The sequence below is a fragment of the Tachysurus vachellii genome, chromosome 3 (assembly GCF_030014155.1).
Source record: "Tachysurus vachellii isolate PV-2020 chromosome 3, HZAU_Pvac_v1, whole genome shotgun sequence".
NCBI classification, from domain to species: Eukaryota; Metazoa; Chordata; class Actinopteri; order Siluriformes; family Bagridae; genus Tachysurus; species Tachysurus vachellii.
This window is the reverse complement of record NC_083462.1, coordinates 35,543,010-35,558,151: the sequence shown is the minus strand read 5'-3', so window position 1 is coordinate 35,558,151 and position 15,142 is coordinate 35,543,010. Positions and strand designations below refer to the sequence as shown.

The 15,142-nt window shown below is 41.7% G+C and overlaps 1 protein-coding gene and 1 pseudogene across 2 annotated transcripts in view; both read left to right on the top strand.

Annotated features, from left to right (window-relative positions):
- LOC132843539 (NACHT, LRR and PYD domains-containing protein 3-like) overlaps positions 1–15,142 on the top strand; it is a 924,649-nt gene that overhangs the window by 67,682 nt on the left and 841,825 nt on the right. The gene's annotated exons all lie outside the window — the stretch shown is intronic.
- LOC132842396 (tubulin alpha-1 chain-like) overlaps positions 14,867–15,142 on the top strand; it is a 1,548-nt pseudogene continuing 1,272 nt past the window's right edge.

Sequence of the window (15,142 nt, the reverse complement as noted above, 5' to 3'; positions counted from 1 at the left end):
TATAACTGTGTGTCGTCAGCATAGCAATGGAAGCTAATCCCATGTCTTCTAATATTGTTCCCTAATGGAAGCATGTATATTGAGAAAAGCAGAGGTCCTAGAACTGATCCTTGAGGGACCCCATAATTAACTGGTAATAAACTGGAGGATTCACCATTTAATTCTACAAAATGGTATCGATCAGACAGGTAGGATCTAAACCAACTTAAAACCTGTCCATGAATACCTGTGTAATTTTGTAAGCGATCTAGGAGAATGTTGTGATCTATAGTGTCGAATGCAGCACTAAGGTCAAGTAGAACTAATAGTGACATACAGTCTTTGTCCGAAGCTAAGAACAAGTCATTTGTAACTTTAACAAGAGCAGTTTCTGTGCTATGATGGGGCCTGAAACCTGACTGAAACTCTTCGAGGATATTGTTCTCCTGTAAGAAGGAGCTCAGTTGAACAGACACAACCTTTTCTAGTATTTTAGACATAAACGGAAGGTGTGAAATCGGTCTGTAATTTGAAAGTCCATTAGGATCTAAATTCTAGGTTTCTTAATGAGTGGCCTAATAACTGCCAACTTGAAGGATTTAGGGACATAACCTAAAGATAACGAGGAGTTAATGATGTTAAGGAGAGGCTCACCGGCTTTATATAACACTTCTTTCAGTAGTTTAGTTGGAATGGGGTCTAGTGAACAAGTTGTTGATTTAGCTGTAGTAATAAGTTTAACTAACTCTTCCTGACCTGTACTTGTAAAGCAATGTAGTTGTGTTTAGAACCTTAGGTGAGACCGGGACGCTAGTTGCTCTCATATGCTGAGCGTCACCTATTTTATTTCTGATACTTTCGATTTTATCAGTGAAGAATCTCATAAAATCGTCACTACTGAACTGTGATGGAATTGTGTGTTCAGATTTTTGGTTTTTTGTTAGTCTAGCCACTGTGCTAAATAAAAACCTGGGATTGTTCTGGTTATTTTTTATGTGTTTGCTCAGGTGCTCGACCCTGGCAGCTTTTAGAGCCTGTCTATAGTTGGACATACTTTCCTTATATGCAATTCTAAAAACCTCTAATTTAGTTTTTCTCCACTTTCGCTTGAGGTTACGGGTCTCTCTCTTGAGGGTGTGACTATGACTATTATACCACGGTGCAAGCGTTTTATCTCTAACCTTCTGTAATCTGATTGGGGCAACAGTTTCTAGTGTGCTAGTGAATATAGCGCCTATGCTGTTAGTAATTTCATCTAGATCGTCTGTGTTTAAGGAGTGCAGTAAGAAGTCCAGACAGATCAGGCAGGTTATTTGTGAATCTGTCTTTAGTGGTCGGAATAATAGTTCTACCGAGACGATAATGTGGAGAAACGCAGTTAGCCTGTTCTACAGGTAGTGTGTACATTATGAGATAATGGTCTGTTGACACGAGGTTGGACAAAGGCGAGTGAGGATCCAAATGCAGTTTTAGATTTTACTTAAACCAAAACAAGAAACAGGTAATACAAACAAGCAAACAAACAGGCAGGCAAAACAGAGCAGAATACAGAGCAGACAGGAGACCGGAACATCCACAACATACATACAAGCACAATGCAATAACGACCAACAAAGGGGAAGTGAACACACAGAGTATAAATAACAGACAAGAACCAATCACAGAGCAGAACCAATTAGAGACAAGGACAAGACACCTGAAGGAGAGAAGGAGTACAATTAATGTCCATGGAAACCAAAAAGTGGGCGGAGCAAACAATTAACCACAGGAAAAGACAGCAGACAGAAACAGGACAGAAACACAGACAGACTCATTACAGAGCTCCCCCCCTAGGAGTGGATTCCAGACACTCCAACGCAGAACCGGAGGGCGGTGGAGCGGAGGCGGAACAGGGGGCGGGAAGGCGGGCCAGGTCCATGGGGCGGCAGAGGGCAGGGCAGAGCCGGCGAAGCTGGAGGCCAGGGCGGAGCCGGCAGAGCAGGAGGCCAGGGCGGAGCCGGCAGAGCAGGAGGCCAGGGCGGAGCCGGCAGAGCAGGGGGCCAGGGCGGAGCCGGCAGAGCAGGGGGCCAGGGCGGAGCCGGCAGAGCAGGGGGCCAGGGCGGAGCCGGCAGAGCCAGCGACCAGAGCAGGGCCGGAGGCCAGGGTGGTGCAGGAGGCGCTTTGAACCTATCAAGATGGACAGGAGAGGGAGAGACAGACAGAGACAGGGAGACAAAGCTGGGGATCGCTGGTTCTGTCGACCCGGTCGGTCCGGCTGGTTCTGTCGACCCGGTCGGTCCGGCTGGTTCTGTCGACCCGGTCGGTCCGGCTGGTTCTGTCGACCCGGTCGGTTCTGTTGACCCGGTCGGTTCCGTTGACCCGGTCGGTCCGGCTGGCTCGGTTGACCTGGTCGGACAAACCGATCCGGTCGGTTCGGCTGGTTCTGTTGACCTGGTAGGACCGGCTGGTTCTGATGACCCGGTCGGTTCGGCTGGTTCTGTCGACCTGGTAGGCCCGGCTGGTTCTGTTGACCCGGTCGGTTCCGTTGACCCGGTCGGTCTGGCTGGCTCGGTTGACCCGGTCGGACCCATCGACCCGGTCGGTCCGGTCGGATCCGGTGTCTCAGCGGGTTCGGCGGGTTCGGGCGCTTCGGCAGGTTCGGGCGCTTCCACAGGTAAGGCCGCTTCAACAGGTTCGGGCGCTTCAACAGGTTCAGGCGTTTCGGCAGGTTCGGGCGCCTCAACAGGTTCATGTTCTTCAGTAGGTTCATGTGCTTCAGCAGGTTCGGGCGCTTCAGCAGGTTCGGGCGCTTCAGCAGGTTCATGTGCTTCAGCAGGTTCATGTGCTTCAGGTGCCTTCGGTGCTCCAGCCGGTGCCGTAGGGATGCCGGCCGCCCGAACCGGCACCATCGGGGTGTCCGCCAGCTTGGCGATCAGCCGATTCCCCCGGGCCTCGCCCGAGCTTTCCGGTCTGGCACCCATGTGGACGGGTTCGGTCACCGGCGTACACAGGCCTGGGTCGGGCCGAGGTACCGTAGGGGCCTCGGGCGTCCGTGGCTGGCCTGGCTCCGCAGCCCACGGACCCCGATGCCTACTGCCCCCCCCCCAAAAAAAATATTTAGGGCCGGTGTCCGACTCTGTCCTGTGCACGGTTAGGGAGGACCCGCCCAGGAGCAACGCTACGTTGGCCAGGTCCGTGAAAGGCCCCACCTCTCGGCCCAATGGCACTAGGTAGCGCAGCCCGTCCTTCAAACCATGCCGGAACAGGTCCTTGATTGCCCTCTCCCCAAAATCCACCTGATTGGACAAGTCCAAGAACACCTCTACATATTCCTCCAGTGGGGAATCCCCCTGACATAAACGGAACAAAATCTCTGCTGGATCCATGTGGTTGGTCGTTCTGACACGAGGTTGGACAAAGGCGAGTGAGGATCCAAATGCAGTTTTAGATTTTACTTAAACCAAAACAAGAAACAGGTAATACAAACAAGCAAACAAACAGGCAGGCAAAACAGAGCAGAATACAGAGCAGACAGGAGACCGGAACATCCACAACATACATACAAGCACAATGCAATAACGACCAACAAAGGGGAAGTGAACACACAGAGTATAAATAACAGACAAGAACCAATCACAGAGCAGAACCAATTAGAGACAAGGACAAGACACCTGAAGGAGAGAAGGAGTACAATTAATGTCCATGGAAACCAAAGAGTGGGCGGAGCAAACAATTAACCACAGGAAAAGACAGCAGACAGAAACAGGACAGAAACACAGACAGACTCATTACATCTGTGATATCATCACTTTGAAGAGTGATATCTATATCAGTGACATCTATTCTGTGTGATATTATTAAATCTAATGTATGATTACGACGGTGAGTTGCTCTAGTGACGTTTTGTTTAAGTCCAAGTGAGTTTAGTAAGTCCATGAATGTGAGTCCTAGCTCATCATTTGTGTCGTCAACATGAATGTTAAAATCTCCTACAATTAATGCTTTATCAAAGCTAACCAATAGGTCAGAAAGAAAATCTGTGAATTCTCTAAGAAAATCGGTGTAGGGCCCTGGTGGTCTATACACGGTCGCTAGCGCAAGAGACATCAGGGATTTTTCCGTGTGCGTGTGCGATAGTGCGTGTGCGACAATTCCTAACTCCCTGTCAATTTGTCTAATCAATACACCTACGACTGTAATCACTTCTATTACACACCACACAACAACTCCTCCTCCATTCGGATTATGGAGTTAACAATATCTTGCAATTACTTTTACTACATCAAAAATCAAACATCAACCCGAATCGTCATTCGGTTCTGGCAACGGTTCATTCTTTTACCAGAGTGTGAGGATTCCAACTTGACCTTAAACATACATCGTCCTTTCCTTTTAGAGTTTTAAAAACCTTTAAAGTTGCCTTCAAACCATCAAAAGCCAGTCTGTACTGAGTCCCAGTCTTCCCAGTAAAATGTTTCTATATGCTGGAGCAAACAAACACTCATACACGTCTTGAGCACATTTAAACCATTTCATGAGATTATTTTGATTTAAGAAATTTTTTTCTATACTTTTATGTAGTTTTCTACAATTTAATCCAAAGCTTGCATCTGGTTTCTCTAAAAAGATCATTCAATAAACAATTTGTTTACATTGCTGTGTGTCTCAACATCCACTTCTTTCAAGGTACAAAGCAAATCAAATAATTTTTTAAATCAGATTTTTAAAATAAACTGAATTCATTTCTTCGACAGCATTAGCAAGAACTTTGCCCCTTTATAATGAAACAAAACCCATTTTGGGCAGGTTACATTTTCCAATGAGATTCCATCATTCTTTAATTATAGAAGATAATAAATGTGTGTCTTATCGACTTAATGAACTGGGGTTTTTTTTGACAGCATTAGCACATTTCTCCACAATGCACCCATTTTGGAAGAATCGGCCTCTGTTTCTGAGCCATAGGAATATGTCCCTGTCCCTGTCTCGGTCGTTTGTTGACACTTGGGTATGGTTGTAATGATTTCCTCCAATACCAGTTTCACTTCTGCAACATGTTATCTAGAAATCCAAGTGCCTATGTGAATACTCGACTGAAAAAAGCTTATAAGCATATATTATAAACTAATGTTATAACTACCTGGCATGATCACCTGATAAACATGTGGAGCAATGAGATAAGAAATGTAGCATCTTGGACAGTTTTATGCAAGCTTGAAAAGTTGGGGTCTGAAACAAGATGTTCAAGTTGATGTTGCATTTGGGAATAACATTCCTCAGAATTTCCACAAACATTAAGCAAACTCAACTTTCATTCTCTGAATGATAATAAATAATGAATTATTTAAATCAAAGAGTATGCACTGGCTATTAACAAACAAATAAACACCTAATAAATAAATAAATAAATAATAATTCATCCAATAATACAATTGGTTAAAAATGTATTATATTTGAAGATTGAGAGCATTTCACCTCCCTTTCACTTTAGCCACATCTGGATGGAAAATGTTTCTATGGAATCATGAGTCAGTGCATGTGTGTTTTACTTAACAGTTAAAATGTGCCACATTTATGTGTTATGGCCGTGTTACCGGATATTAATCGAATATTCACAGATTCAAGTTTCCTGAGTTAATAACTCCTGAGCTAAACGCTCTTTTTACACAAATAACACCTCTTTTTTATATTAGTAATGTAGAGAGGGAGCTACAACCCAATTTTCCTCAAAATCAGCTTTCCTCCATGGTGGACAAAATACATAAGTCTCTATGAGCAGACGACTGAGAGACAGATTCCAAGGGACCGTCTGCAAAGTGCAAAACCCGAAAAGCGAATACTGAAAAACAGTCAATAACTTAACTGTATTACACTGTACTGTCACCAAATTCAGCTCACACATCACTAATGTCCTGATAGTTATACTACAACACTTATTTGGGGGAAATGTCTTTTAATTTTTATGATTTTTCATAATAAAAAAAATCAATAACTTCACTGTAATCAGTGTTGTATAAAGTAGTAGAAAGCAATACTTGAGTAAAAGTACAAGTATCATACTAGAAAAAAGACTTTGGTAGAAGTGAAAGTTACCTTTTAGAATATTACTCAAGTAAAAGTCTTAAAGTATCTGATATATACTGTACTTAAGTATCAAAAGTAATTTTCTGATATTTAATGTACTTAAGTATTTGAAGTAAAAGTAAAAAGTAAAATTTCAGTGATTTTCGGTAGGCATAAGAGCAGGGGTGGTTCTAGGCCTTGCTGGGCTATGTGGTGTTGCATTGCGTTGGGCTGTGCCTTGCTAGGCCGTGTTGGGTAACGTTACGCTATGTTGTGCCTCGCTAGGCTGTTGTGATGCGTTGTGCTATGCCTCGCTGGGCTGTGTTATGGTATGTTGTGCTGTGCCATGCTAGGCTATGTTGTGTTGCGTTACATTATGCTATGCCTTGCTAGGCCATGTAGGTTACGTTGCACTCTGTTGTACCTCGCTAGGCTGTTGTGATGCGTCGTGCTGTGCCTCGCTAGGCTGTTATGATACGTTAGGCCATGCCTGCTAGGCGTTACGTTGTGCTGTGCCTCGCTAGGCTGTTGTGATATGTTAGGCCGTGACTTGCTATGCATTTTGTTACGTTATGCTGTTATGATGCGTTGTGCCTTGCTGGGCATTATGTTGAGTTGTGCTATGCCTCCCTAGGGTGTATGATACGTTATGCTGTGGCTCGATAGACGTTTGTTACGTTATGCTATGCCTCCCTAGGCTGTAATGGTATGTTATGCCATGCCTTACTAGGCGTTATGTTACGTTGTGCTGTGCCCCGCTGGTCTCTGTTGCGTTGCGTTGTGCTGTGCCTTGCTGGGCTGTGTTGGGTTACATTGTGCTGTGCCTTGCTGGACTGTGTTGGATTACGTTACGTTATGTTGTGCTGTGCCTTGCTGGTCCATGTTGTGGTGCTTTGGCTGTTGTGATGCGTTGTGCTGTGCCTCGCTGGGCTGTAGTGATACGTTATGCAGTGCCTTGCTAGGCGTTATTTTGCGTTGTGCTGAGCCCTGCTGGGTTGTTTTGCTTTACGTTATGCGATGCCTTGCTGGGCTGTGTTGTGTTACGTTATGCTATCTCTGCTGGGCTGTGTCGGGTTGCATTGTGCTGTGCCTTGCTGGGCCGTGTTGTGTTGCGTTACGCTGGATTATGCCTTGCTGGGCTGTTGTGATGCGTCGTGCTATGCCTCGCAAGGCTGTTGTGATACGTTGGGCTGTGCCTCGCTGGGCTGTTGTGATACGTTATTCCATGCCTTGCTGGGCATTATGTTGTGTTGTGCTAGGACTCTCTAGGCTGTTATGATGCGTTATGCCATGCCTTGCTAGGCGTTATGTTACGTTATGCAATGCCTCGCTAGGCTATGTTATGCTTTGCCCTGCTAGGCGGTTATGATACGTTATGCCATGACTTGCTAGGCGTTATGATACGTTATGTTAGGACTCGCTAGGCTGTTATGATATGTTATGCAGGAAATATTTACTGACAAATGGTCTAACTTCTTAACTTGACAATGGTTAAATGCTAGAGAGCATTGAAAATGAATTAACGGTTCATTAAAAAAGGTTCTGGTTTCTCCTTGGAAAATGGGGATGGCATGATGTTCATGATGTTCTGGAGTCTTCTGCAGCCTTGAATCGTATACAGATGCTGCACCTTCTGTTGGTTTTGGGGGGTTTTTAATGGTCAGTGGTTGCTAGTAAATGGCAAAGGAACTGCTTTCTGTGTCTGATAATAACATGTACTCTGCTCTGTTGGTATTTTACTAATAAGTTTGGCTAGTGAAATGCTTGCTTTAATCCTCCTCTGGCTCTTCAGCTAGCAGGAAGAGCCAGGGAGGATTGCCTGGTATGGTCTGTTTGGGGGGATTTTGCTGCTTTCCCAGTTAAATGGGAGATTGTCCCCAGAAGCTGCTGCTGTTCCCTGACTAGCTTTCACGGAGCTCATGAAAAGGATGGGGAATTCAGAACAGAGCCATACCGCCAAATATAAATTTTATAAGCTTGCAAATAAAAAATTTAAATATGTCAAAGAATTGTCTTTATTTTGACTCAAATGGTCCTGACTGAAATATAGCATTCAGCGTCAGTTCAGGCAGGCCACATAGTCAAGCTTGGCTATCAGCTGATGGCAAATTTTCTAACCCCGCCCATCAGCTGATCTGATTCCTAAGCGCGCTATTGGTCCCTTTCAAACAGGGCACCCAATTTAAATGTTTTTTTCAGTCTGTCTGCTTGGCTGTTTCCTCTGCATTGCTGCAACCCACCTCCTCCCCTAGCTCCTCCTTGAAACTTTGTGTTTAACTTAATCAGTGTCATTCTGTTGTCACTGATGCAGGCTCTGTTCTAAATGGGGGATTTTGTCTTGCTGCTTTCCCAGTTAAGTGAGAGATTGTCCCCAGAAGCTGCTGCTGTTCCCTGACTAGCTTTCATGGAGCTCATGAAAAGGATGGGGAATTCAGAACAGAGCCATACCGCCAAATGTACATTTTATAAGCTTGCAAATAAAAAATGTAAATATGTCAAAGAATTGTCTTTATTTTGACTCAAGTGGTCCTGACTGAATTGTAGTAATAACAACAAAAAGACATGACAAAGAGTAAAAATGAGGGTGGTAAAATAAATATATAAATACATTCTCATCAGCAAATAATGGAAAACTGAAAAATACTAAGACAGATGAAGTAATAAGCGCACTAAAAACCTAATTCTCAATATTTATGTAAATGAAAACTATTTGCCGAAATGAAAAGGGTATACATATATTATGGGTATATAAGGGTATACATATATATATTTGGGCTGGACGATATGGCTGAAAACTGTATCACGATATCAGTGTTTCAAATCGGTCGATGTCGATAATTATTGATATTTTTTATGACCCATTTAAAATAAGGACCAGGAGAAAAATATATTGCATTTAAACATTTTTATTTTAAACTTAACCTTCCTCTGATCATAATTCCTTCAGGTATTAAGAAACGCTTAATAAAGTGTAATAAAATAGTGCAAAGTGTTAAATATAAACATAGAGAAACCTGAGAATTTAGTGCCAGTTTAGTGGTATTGCATAATTTGCAGACGACATTGGTGTGACTACGGTCAGACTTATAATATCCAAAAAACTGCCATACTGGCGAGCTGACTTCCTCTTTTATTTACAATTTCCTCGTTCGCTGCAGCGCTCATTTGGCCACATTTTCACAGATTGGAGTTTCCCGAGTCAATAACTTCTGAGCTAAACGCTGTTACTACACAAAACATGGTTGTAGCTGCCTCTCTACATGACTACGATAGAAAAGAGGTGTTATTTGTGTAGTAACAGCATTTAGCTCAGGAGTTATTGACTCAGGAAACTCCAATCTGTGAATATGTGGCCAACTTCCCGCTCCTTCAGTTCTCTCCAGTGCTGGAAAGCTGATCCTATATTAACACGGGTCCTACTTCTTACCTTATCGTAAGCCTTTCTTCGTTTTCTTTCTTTGTTTTTATCCTCCATGTCAATGTTAAAACCGCTTTCTGCTAATGTCACACATGCGCACTGAACACTCTCTCCGCCAATATTGACAAGACCCGCCCCCTTTCTGCTCATTGGCTACATATTTGTTTTGATTTTTGGTTCAGTTTTTTGTTCAGACTCATTTTCTGAAGCATTTCTCAAACATCGGAGACCCTACCTTTTAAAAGAACGGTAATAAAAATTATCGTTTTATCGCCTGGCCCTAATATATATATATATATATATATATATATATATATATATATATATATTTTTTTTTTTTTTTTTTTTTTTTCCCTTTGGCAGATAGCAAATCCCAGGAAGAACCACCTGTGCAGCCCAATGATGGATATATACCCAAAAACTCTGATGGGGGACCGGATGACATATTGAGCAATTTAGGTGTTCTAAGTATTGAGTCAAGGAGGACAAAGGCCTTAAATCTAGATGAATTTGCTCTCTTTTTACAAAAAAAAACACATAAATCGTAGAATACAGTTACTGTGACTGATACTGAATATGTAATGCAAATTTAAAAAATAAAATTGAAATGCAAATACATTATTGAATGATTAGAAACATGGTATTTTGCCTGTTAATGCCTGCAGTGCAGTGCAGAAAGTGATATGACAACAATAAGGTCTAAATGTAACTGGCCCTTCTAACAATACAATTGGCCCCAGCTTGCCCCCCCCCAGTTGAAATGGTCTAGAACCGCCACTGCTGCCATCAACAATAAAATCTGTTCCTTCAGTCCCTCCAACTTCATCAGGTTCTGCCAGGTACGACATGATCTTGCTCTTAACCTTTAAAAGACAATCAAACATTCAGGAAATAAAAAGTAAAAATGTAAATCATTTCTTCTGCTAAAGGGACATGTTTAAGAAGAATTTTGGTTATGATAATAAAATGCCAGAAGCATGAGCTACTGCTGATATTATGTGCTGCTTCAATTTATAAATCATTATCACAAAAAGTGCCTTCTTTAAATTACGTCTTGTGAACAAAGCAGTTTATGGATAAGAAAGAAACTTTTTTATACTTTTTATACTTTTTTACACATTTATACTAGTTAAAGTTGGTTGTCCTGGACCTTGGACACACCCCTTTTTGAGATGAATATAGGAAAAGTGATAGTTACAAGAGCTGTGGATGGGAAAAGCAAAAATAGTGTTTATTGTCAAAACAGCATTCAACCCGAGATCAATTCATCAATTGTGATTCTGGTCTTGCTCTAAAAAATTCCCTGTGTATGCGATGTGATTATTGTTCAAAGCTTCCCCAAAACTTTTGTGTGTTTATGTGTGTGTACTGTATGTTTATGAGGAAGGGCTGGTATTAGGGAAATGTACTGTTTGGGATAACGAGTGAAAACACACTCCATTTTTGTCTTTTTATTTGCATAAATTATATAAACTGTCTGTACTGATAATGTTTTACTTAAATGTGCTTTTACTCTATATTAACTTGTTATACTTCATATATAGTATGACATTTTTTTTTTTTTTTTTTTTGCAGATTCTGGCTCTGGCTCTTGCTGTTCCCATGAGTGCGGTCATCCGCAACCAGCACAAGGTTTCCATCGTCTGCTGGCAAGCAAATCTATTTTTTCCTCCTCCGCTAACCAAACCCTATCGTATACTTTCACTCTGGTGATAATCTAGACTGTGACACGCCATCACACGCCAATCAGGAGCGCCGCAGTGGCACTACCCCTCTGGCTGTGCAACACAGTGGAGAGCCAGGCTCAGCAGCTAGAGAGAGGTAAGGGGGAAGAAATTTGATTACTAATGTGCTCTCTCCTGGACAGATTTGCTTCCATAGGACGTGCTGCCTGCCTGACTGCCTGCCTGCTGTGACTGAGCCACGCTCCTGGAGAGGACTGCTTCACCTCGCTACTGCCATCCACCCTCATGCTGCCTAGGCTGGGACCCTGGATCCCTGCACAAGAGCACCTATCACCCTGTAAACGGAGGGACAAGTTTGTTTTCACCTTATCAGGGGTTTTGTCAGCACCAAAATTGCATCTGTACCTTAAAGTAAAATAAAGCCAACTCATGGTTTGCTCTACTCCAGTCTCTGTGCTTGTTCTTCCGTGCCCCATCGTGCTGACTGCACTACAATATATAATGTTTCATCAGCTGGGTTAGCTGATTTGTCTTAAATTTGATTCCATAGAGACATAGAGACACATTTTGATGTGGCCAAAGTGAAAGGGAGGTGAAATGCTCTCAGTCTTCAAATATAATACATTTTCAACCAATTGTATTATTTGATGACAATTTATTTTATTTTTTTATTAGGTGTTTATTTGTTTGTTAATGGCCAGTGCATACTCATTGATCAGAATCAGAATCAGAATCAGAAAGATCTTTATTGCCAAGTATATTTTCACATACGAGGAATTTGTTCTAGTACAGAAGCTCCACAGTGTAAACAGAATGACATTGACAAGACATGAACACATATATAATATAGACAGTTGTATGTACAGTGGAAAAATGTGCAAATTGAAATATAAATAAGTATGTGTTTTAAGTAGGGGGTACGGTGGCTTAGTGGTTAGCACATTCACCTCACACCTCCAGGGTTGGAGGTTCAATTCCCGCCTCCACCTTGTGTGTGTGGAGTTTGTATGTTCTCCCCGTGCCTCGGGGGTTTCCTCCGGGTACTCCGGTTCCCTCCCCCCGGTCCAAAGACATGCATGGTAGGTTGATTGGCATCTCCGGAAAATTGTCCGTAGTGTGTGATTGCATGCGTGAATGAGTGTGTGTGTGCCCTGCGATGGGTTGGCACTCCATCCAGGGTGTATCCTGCCTTGATGCCCGATGACGCCTGAGATAGGCACAGGCTCCCCGTGACCCGAGGTAGTTCGGATAAGCGGTAGAAAATGAATGTATTACGTTTGTCAATGAAAACACTGAATATATTTTCTTTGTTGTTTTGTCTGTTAAATAAAGGTACAAGTAAAGTGATGCATTACAGATTTTAGTTTTTGTTGGATTTTTAGAAAGTGTTGCAACTGATCTGTAAATGGGGTTTTTAGCAATCTGGATAGCAAGAGAACAGAAACAGAAAGGGGAAATGCAGCTGGTAGCCAAGAAAATATAATGCTTTCTTTAAAACAACATGAATTAGTATAATACTGTACATTTTATCACCTAATGTAATCAAGTCAAGTCAAGTCAAGAAGCTTTTGTTGTCATTTCAACCATAAAAGGTAGTGTGTCATGAATGATCCATGAATGATGGCCAATGGACTTCTTGGTTTTATAAGACTCTCACAGACAAAGTAACAGAGACAATTTTTACAAATCAACTGGATTTTTCTCTTGAAATATGATTTATAATCCTGAAACACCATACTGTAGGTAGGAGCAAATTTAGTGTCATGGCTGCTCGGTTGTTTTGTGTTTTTTTTTCCTTTTAGTTCTGTGAGTATTGTTCATAGAGTGATGATACTTATATCGTTGTATTCTGTAGGATCTGTAGTTTGTGTTTGTACCTGCTTGATGTTGGAATTATGCTTTATTTTAGTGAATATCTTGTTTCTATTCGAATAGTTGAGACTCTTCATGTTGTTTTGGTGTGCTGCATGTGTAGATACATTCAAGATTTATTTGTTTATGAACATGATTTACATATTAAGCCCCTTCCCACCCCTGGAACCAGGGCCTCTTGGGATGAAGAGGTGGTCAAGGCTCTTGAGTTGTTGATCAGAGGGTTCCAGCCCCAGCACTACCAAGCTGCCACTGTTTAGCCCTTGAGAAAGGCCCTTAACCTACTCTGCTATAGGGGTGCTGTATTATGGCTGACCCTGCACTCTGACAAGCTCCAGAGTTGGGATATGTGAAAAAATAATTTCAATGTGCTGATAAATATATTTGTGTGTGTGTGTGTAGTTTTTGCACAGAACTGTTTTGTTTATGTTTCTTTCCTTGTATTTTTTATTATTTTTATACTTACTATTCTTGAGCTCTGTTTCGAGCTATTGTGTTTAATTTTGTTAAATGTTCCAATCAGCCTATTGCTGTAAAGTTTAATAACTATTGCTTTCATCCTTTTGTTCTACTACATTGTAAGTTGAAAGCTTAAATAGAGAGTGTTTAAAAAAACCTTCCACCAATGTCCCCAGGTTGAAAATGTCTTCAGAGGAAGAAATTATTCAAAAATTAAAACGCACCAATGGAGTGCGGCTTAGCGTTTCTCCACCAATGAGAGTCAAATGAGGAAGAGGAAATGTCCCGTCTCCATGACGACGGAGCCAAGAAGTATAAATAACTCCACCCCCAAATTTAAGACTATTCCTTGTTCTCGCTACAGACTCATTACGTTTAAGTTACAGAGTTACGTACAGAGTTACGTTACAGAACTTTGAGAATTCAAGGTCAAGTTCAACTTTTTTAAAGAAGCTTGTATTTAGATACGCATTAAAGCCACCATCTTCAAAATGGTAAGTATTATCTGTCGTATTATTTGTCTACCATAAAAATTGTTAGCTACCGATCACTTTATTCATACTTTATGAATGACGTTTGTAGAATCGTTATGTGAAAGTTTATTAAACCTTAATGTATGCAATATAATGTTTCAATCAACTTTGTACTGAATTTACTAAACATTTTACACTGATAGTATATTTATTCTAAGGTTTCACACTTTCACAAAGAATTATTTCCTTGTATGAAATAATAACGGACATTTAGAATCAGAATCAGAAGGAGATTTATTGCCAAGGATGCTTGCGCAAACAAGGAATTTGTTTTAGTGTAAAAAGCTTCCAGTACACAGAGACAACACGCAGAAAAAAACAAAAACAAAAACCAAACCAAAAAAAACACTTATTTAAATACAAATATACAAACAATTTTAAAAGAAAATAAAATGTCTGGTAAGGAGCAGAGGGCTTTGTGCATGTTGAGCAACACCACGGCCATTGCCGAGGCCTGGGCTCGTCTCGATCACAAGTTTGATCTGATGTATGCCAGGCATGCCTTAGTCGAGTGTAATATTTTCATATAACCCACATAGTTAAAAAATATGTCTTTTTTTTAATTCTGTTAAGAAGAAATTTAGTGTGCTCTGTTTTAGCAGTTACTCATTTAGTGAGGTTACTAACAATTATTAGTTGTGCTCTGCATCTAGTTTTCTTTTTGGAGAGAGGCCAATTATGCTATATACACATGAACATGCACACACAAACACACACACACACACACACACACACATATAGATGTACAAATTATATGTTCAATGTGGAGATAGAAAGTTATCTGATTTTCATATCTGCGCTGCCAGGAAGTTAAATATTGTGTTCAACAGCACAACAAATATGGCACACAGCAAGAATAAAATGTCTTGCATCTGTCCTTTTTGTTTCTACAGCGTGAGTGCATCTCTATCCACGTGGGTCAGGCTGGTGTCCAGATTGGCAATGCCTGCTGGGAACTTTACTGTCTTGAACACGGCATCCAGCCGGACGGACAGATGCCCAGCGACAAAACCATCGGAGGTGGAGACGATTCCTTCAACACTTTCTTTAGTGAGACTGGAGCTGGAAAACACGTCCCCAGGGCTGTGTTTGTGGATCTGGAGCCTACTGTCATAGGTAAGATTAAGATCTTATGGCACATGACTTTCAGTTAC